Raw genomic sequence first — 8,189 nt, forward strand, 5'->3', positions numbered from 1 at the left:
CCCCTTATTTTTCCACCCCCCCCCCCCTGCCCCCCCGTCCCACTTCCTTATGTTTTTACCCCACTCACAGCTATGCTGTGACCAGTTCTCAAAACACAAAAATCAGATTCCGGAGGAATCGAACCTTACATACTTAGGGACACACTCCCTATATCTCAAAATACCAAAATCAGATTCCGTAGGAATCGCATATAACCTATTTTTTATTCTTATTTTGTACATAAGAGGATTTTATATCCCTTCCCAAGAAATAAAACTCAGATTCCGTAGGAATCGAAACCATCACTTTACTCCTTGTTCACCTAGGTACCTAGGTACGTTACATAGGTACGGTTTTTTATATAGAGACACATTATCCAGGTATATCTTTGTCACTTTCACCGTTATTATTATTATTTTATGGATTATTGGTTTGGACCAGCGTTGTCGCGATATTTACCGTTGCCCTGTAATTACTAGTGTGGAGATGTCCTTAGACACGGACAAAAACTCCACTCTATAATGAAAATAATTTGTTACAAAGGAACCTGTCAGGACAGGGTTGATAAGGGATCACAACGGGAATAGCAACTTCTCACGAAGGTTTTGGTTCCTTAATTGTTCCGAATTTATGCTTGGAGGAGTTGCAACTGATAGTAGGAGGATGTCTGAAATACACAGCAAGATACTGTATTTATCATTATTTATCATTATTATTATTGTTAAGATTTTTTGCACATATAACATTGTATCGGCTTGGCAAGCGTCAAAGTACACCAGTGGCTCCACAACCCTTAAAGGGTTATGCCAACTATCTGGTACAATGTTGCATGGAATTTTTCTTGTAAAATGTTATTTTTATCCTACACGAACTTGGCTTGGCAACTAGGTGGAGACGTAGTTCAGCCAATTCCATGCTAGGTACTTAATAATAGTTATTATGTAAATTATTCTCAAATTTGTACCAAACTTAACAAACCAGAAGAATCAAACCAATCAAAGCATAGTAACTTTTATGAATAATATATACTTAATAAAAACATGTTGTACCTTTGAGGAAAATAAATCTTATCTTAAATCTTATCTTATCTAGGTAGCAGTACTCTTTAATCTAAACGGTAAGGATACTATTCTTTTTTCAACGTACATGGCCAATGATGAAAGGGTAAGACCAGTAAAACTACCACCAGAGAAAATTACCAAGGACACTATAAGGTATGCCAGGGAAAATGGTATAGGTATTGTATTAGGTACAGATGCTAACAGCCACAACACAGCTTGGGGGTCAACGGATATAAATCCAAGGGGAATAGCCCTATTGGAGTATATTCTAGACAACCAGCTTATGATTATGAATGAAATAGGTAAACCAACTTTTGTAACTAAATCTCGAGAGGAAGTACTTGACATTACGATAGCCACACCTGAGATTGCAAATAAAATAGTAGGCTGGCATGTAAGTGAGTACGACAGCCACTCCGACCATAAATACATAGATTTTATGATTGAATCACAACCAAATATTAATACTAGTATTTTCAGAAATGTCAAGAAGACCAACTGGCAAAATTATAAACAAGCATTACAAAGTAAGAGAAATGGTAGACAGAGAATAGATAGCGAGGAAATAGATAGAGATAAATTAGATAATGAAGCAGAAGACCTAAGGAAAGACATAATAGAGGCGTTTGAAGAGAGTTGCAAAGAGTCAGAGAAAAAGGGAAAAGAGAAGCCAAGATGGTGGGGAAAGACATTAGAAAAATCTAAAAAAGAACTTGAAAAGTTTAGGAGAAGGGTAAGAAGGGAAAGAACAGATGAGAGATGGGAAGAGTACAGACAACTAAGAAACAGACATGCTAGACTAATACAAAAAGAGAAGGGAAAAGACTGGAAAAAATTCTGTGCAGAAATGACAAAACTGGACACGGCAGCAAAAGTACAAAAAATTTTCAAAAGGGGTAAGAAACAGCAAATGGGAACAATTAAAAAGAAAGACGGACAATTTACGAAGACAGTAAGTGAATCACTGCAGGTACTGCTTGAAGAACACTTTCCGGAGGAACCAGAAGGTGACAATGATGAACCCATAGATCATTCAAGTAATAATAGGAGGATAGATATGGATAGTGTAATAAATGAAGAATCAGTTAGAGCTGCTATTAACAGCTTTGGTAATTTCAAATCCCCTGGGGGAGATGGCATTTACCCTGTTTTGTTAAAAAAAGGACTGGACTTAATTTCAGGTGACATAGTCAGACTTTACAGACATAGTGTAAGACTGAGTTATAGTCCTAAATGTTGGCTGGACACGAGAGTTTGTTTCCTTGACAAACCTGGGAAAAAAGACTATACGGACCCCAAATCTAAGAGACCATTATCGCTATCATCCTTCCTACTGAAAGGATTAGAAAGATGCCTATACTGGAATCTTAATGAAAAAGTTTTAAGAAAAGAACTTTCCAGGAACATTTACAGCTACAAAGAATCAGTGGGAACAGAGGATGCAATACACTCCCTACTTGCCACAATTGAAAAGGGACTAGAGCACAACAACTTCGTTGCTGTGCTCTTTTGCGATATGAGCGCAGCCTTTAACATGCTGACAGTTAAAAGTATGATCAAAAACCTGACAGACATAGGCGCAGACAGAGAAACCTGTGCCTGGACAGAGCAAATGCTCAGAGGACGAACAGTTACAGCAACAATAAATGGAGAATCAGCGAGCAAACAAACCACCAGAGGCACCCCGCAGGGAGGGGTGGCATCTGTGGATTTATGGAACATGGCCAAAAACAATCTAGACCTCAGATTTCCAAAAATACATCCCTGTAAAAGAAACATTTATGCAGATGACACACATGTAATTAGTGTAGGCAAAACAGAAGAGGACTGTGTAAGAAACTTACAAAATGATATTTACACACTAGAAGAATGGGCTGGAGAACACGGGCTTACCTTTAGCCCAGCCAAGACAAAAGTTATGCTTTTCTGCAGGAAAGGCATGAAACCAAAATACCTGGATATAACAATGAACGGTCAGAAACTTCAATGGGTTTCGGAATATGTATACCTTGGTGTGACCATAAGAAATAACCTGAACTGGAGGAAACATGTGGAAAAAGCAGCAGATAAAGCCAACAACACATGGTTACATTGTAATCGTATGTTAAACAGGACCTGGGGAGTCAATCAGAAAATAGGACGCTGGCTTTACCGCAGCATCATCAGACCAACACTCACATACGGATGTTTTGCATGGATAACAGCAATAAACACAACTGAAATAAATAACATACTGATGAAAGTCCAGAGAAAAGCACTAGTTGCAATATCCAACGCTATGACCTCGACGCCCACGGCTGGGCTCGAGGTCCTGCTGGGCATTCAACCAATAGACATCTTCATTAAGACACAAGCCATGGTGACATACAAAAGACTTGCTGTTAACGGCAGCTGGAAAGTACAACCAGGACAACTCCTCAGCAAAAAAAGCCATGCTGTGACACTCATGGATATGGCAAAGAATCTGAAACTAATACATGCCCCTAGAGACAAGATGAACTACACAATCAGCATACCAACAAATTTTGAGACCATCATAGAAAGGAGAGAGACAATTAACCAACAGCGGCTAAAACCTGGAAGAATAGATAATAAAGACATAATGGTCTTCACAGATGGCTCCAAAAGTGAACAGAAAACAGGATATGGATATGTCATAAGTGGAGCAGGTGTAAGACTATATGGATGCAATAATAGTGGACCACTGGCCACGGTGTATCAGACTGAGTTACTAGGAATACAAGAAGCAGCCTTCACACTGGTCAACACAGGTACAACAGGCAGGAACATAAAATTCTACGTGGACAATCAGGCTGTGATAAAAACCCTGGGAAAATACAGATTAAAAGAAAACTTGGCAGCAGAGACAAAAAAGATGGTTAACAAATTAGCAGAAACCAACAGGATAACAATAAACTGGGTACCAGGACATCAAGGACACAATGGTAATGAGATTGCTGATAGGAAAGCACGAGAAGGAGCAAATATGGAAGTTCAGGGAACCTGGACACATATCCCTATGGCAGAATCAAACATAAAAGCTGAAATCAAGAACTGGGGGATGACATTGTGGCAAAAATACTGGGAAGGATTAAGTAACTGCAGGCAATCAAAACAAATGATGCCCATAGTAAACACAAAAATCTGGAGACAGGTGGCAAACCAGCCCAAAAGAAACATGAACATGATAACACAAATACTAACTGGACATACAACCCTGAACAAACATCTTAAGAACATGAAACTGGCGAACGAAAACCGGTGTGAACAATGTGAAGAGGATGAAACGGTTGAAAGTATGGAACACTTTCTATGCCAATGCCCAGCCTTCGCGAGAAACAGAAGAAATACACTAGGAAGTTTCTTTCTTAAAATAGAAGAATTAAATAAAATTGACATTAGACGCATTTTAAAATTTGTTAAACAAACGCAAAGATTTGAGTACTTCGAATAAGGGAAGTTCTCAAATCTTCGCAAAATACATCTTTTTCTTTTCTTTTTCAAGAGAAGGATTATAATAAATCATAAGTAGCCAATAGACGAAAAGAATGAAAACATACATAAGTAGCGAATAATCAAAATATGATCTTTAGGAAAAGATAGTATGTAGCAAACAAAATGATAGATAGGCACTTTCGAAAATAGATAGGAATCTGTTTCTAACATCCTCTAATAGGTATCTAATAAAACTATATTTCTATATTCTTATTCACCATAATATTCTTTTCAGAAACCTCCAGCAGTCAAGAGACTCACTAAGCTACCCTCATTCTGTTTTAATAATCTTAATCTGTATTTCAATTTTCTAAAAATTTTAACCTAGAGCAAGGACTGTCAGCACCGGAGTGAAGGAAATTTCTAAAATTTTAAGTTAAAACTCATAAATGTTTATATAGGCTTGAGCAAGGATTGTTCTCACCGGAATGATGGAAATATCTAAAACTTGTAAGCTTAAATCTCATAAAATACTCATATTTAGGCCAGAGCAGAGATTGTTTTCGCCGGAAAGAAGAAAATTTTAAAAAACTGTAAAATTTTAAAACTCATAAAATTTCATATCTAGGCTAGAGCAGGGATTGTTCTCACCGGAATGAAGAAAATACCTAAAACCCGTACTTTTTAATGCGTATATACTTCAAAAATTTAGAATCGAGCAGAGATTGTTTTTACCGGAATGAAGGGATATCTAAAACTCGCACCCTTAAAACTTTAATATATATTATAACTAGGCTGGAGCAGAGTCTCTTCTCACCGGAATGAAGAAAATATCTTAAACTCGCACGATAAAACTCATATATGTTTATATCTAGGCTGATTTCAGCAATCCACAGGCACACTTCCAACTACTTAAATCATTTATACACACAACACACAAGCTTATTTTTAGGAAAAGGAACACCTAAAACTTACACGTTTTAAATTTATATATCTTATACCCAGGCCGGAGCAGAGATTATTCTCACCGGAATGAAGAAAATATCTTAAACTTGCACGATAAAACTTATATATGTTTATATCTAGGTTGATTTCGGCAACCAACAGACACACATCCAACTACTCTAATCGAGTATACACATAATAAACAATTTATTTTCAGGAAGGTTCATAAACTTTATTAAACTAGACAGCTAATAAACTTTTAAACTAGTTAATAATTTATGTGATGATTCATCTAGATAGAACGGCACGCCTCCTCGTGCTGATTGATCTGCTGCAGCACAGCAGACAGCTCGGCAGCCTGGGCAGCTGCTGACAACTCAATAGCAGGGCGACAGCGACGCAGATTCGCCTCTAACCACCCATGGTGGTAGAGGCTCCTGGTGAGAGCTCTCTTGAGCTCAACATCATCAGTACCCATGGCTCTATTAATCAAACTTTCTTTCAGCAAGTCCATACGACTTTCCAAGTCATACCACAATTCTTCATTTGTATTAAACGACATTTTTATTCTTATTTAGTGAACTGATAGTTTTAACTTCTACCTAACAACTGAAACAAGTTTCTCACAACTAGGTGCAGCAAACAGACAGACAACCACCACGCGCGAACACAGTCAAACCAACCAACTGATACTAACTTAATACCACTTTCAGATACAGGAAAAAAGGGATAAATAAACATCTTTATATCTTACCACTTTAAGCAGAGATTATACTCACCGGAAAGAAGAAATAATATCTAAATCAATCTCTTGACACCTAATTTAAAGTAAGATGTGTAAATACTGTTGTTATAACATGACTATTTAGGATATTTCGTTGGGCGCATGAACGTATTTCCCCGCAGTCTTTTACAAGCGAGGAACGGATCAAGGTTGTTGCTGAAGGACCCAAGCCTAAGGCAGCACCTCGCCCCCAAGAGGTATTTTCCAGGTATCCCTTGAAACACCAAACCTAGAAATAGACACCTACCATTGAAAAAATATATTTTTACATTCAAAACTAAAACGGATGGAAGACTCCCCTCTCTTCCTCAATTGCCACTAGAAAATTTCTCCCAGATTTTTTTCCTTTTTTCTAATAGATAATGAAATAATACTTTATATTTGATTTAAACCCCAAACATTACTGCTGGAAAAGTTTAGACACTAGTAATGTTCGTCACCCTAGATTTTAATTCAAAAAGTTTTTATTTGTAATTAAATCTTTACTTCATAGTAAAGGGTGTTTAAAAAAAAACCAATCGCTCACATTTTGAACCACCGTAAGTACTTCAAATCTTGGAGATAGACCCTATAATGTTTAGAGTTTTTGATGGGGCATGCAAAAACCTTTCTTTAGACACCTTAAACAGGTTTCTACCTCAATCCTAGCCGATTTGGGATAAAAAAGGCAGACCCATCCAACATTGAGGCATGGCGGCTCTGTTTAAATCTAGTTCTTGATGTTTGTCAGGTATTTCTTTATGATGCCAAATTGGCTAGGATTGTGTTAGAAACCTAGTTAAGGTGTCTTGAGAAAGGTCTTTACATGCCCCATCAAAAACCCTAAACATTATGGGGTCTATCTGCAAGATTTCAAGTACTTAAGACGGTTTGTTCTTTTTTTAAAGAGACAAATTTGTCTTAATTTTATTATAAAATATGCACTTTCGGCGTAGGGCAAATTTCTCTGCAAGGGCTAGGTTTCGAGCTCTAGTGCTCTGGAAAGGTGAGTAGATTTAAAATTTAATATTGTTTTGTTATTGTCATTGCTTGGGCATGAATTGTACTATTTTATATTAATTTTGGACCAACACTGTAAGGTTTATATTGAAAAAAGTGAAGCGATTGGTTTTTATTTAAACACCCTTTAGATTGAACTAAAATTTATAAATTTTGTGCGGATGACGACATTTATAGAGGTCTTCGATGAAAAGTATAAAAAGTATATGTTTATAAAATGGATGAAGAATATATGATTATAAGATTATAAGATTAAAACCAATTGTGCATTCTATATCCGCGGAAAGCCGTTTATAATACGATGAAAGGAATAACTATTATTCACAAGCAACTAAAACCATTCTATAGTGCTTGTACTTTTATGTTTGAAAACAATGTAATAAGTATGAAATTGATGTAATACTTGCTTCTTCCTGGATAGTGTATGACTGGATTTATTATTACTTGGATCTTACGCAAAATTTTCATCTTCGGCACCTCGGGGCTAAAAAAACTGGTTTTAATCTTATGATTGTACATTTTTATATTCGTAGAAAGCTGGATATTATACGATGCTAGACATAGTTTTTTCGTGTAGATGAAAACCGGTTCCTATCCACCGGATTCGAATGAATACGAGAATAGTTATTTCTCGCATCGTATTATAAACGGCTTTCCGCGGATATAGAATGTACAATTATGAGATTAAAACTAGTTTTTTTAGCCCCGATGTGACGAAGTCACCGTCTAAAAAAACTAGTTTTAATCTTATGATTGTACATTTCTATATTCGTAGAAAGCTGGATATAATACGATGCTAGACATAGTTTTTTCGTATGGATGAGAACCTGTTCCTATCCACCGGATTCGAATGAATACGAGAAAATTCATTAATATTGTTGGTAGACATAATACAACGAATATATATTTGGCATCTGAAGAATGTACATATCTGGGCATGAATCAATTTGTAATACAAAATAAAATTAAAATTAAAATTTTTCTG

This window comes from Acartia tonsa, chromosome 5 (genome assembly GCF_053477335.1).
Source record: "Acartia tonsa isolate MP-2025a chromosome 5, ASM5347733v1, whole genome shotgun sequence".
NCBI classification, from domain to species: domain Eukaryota; kingdom Metazoa; phylum Arthropoda; class Copepoda; order Calanoida; family Acartiidae; genus Acartia; species Acartia tonsa.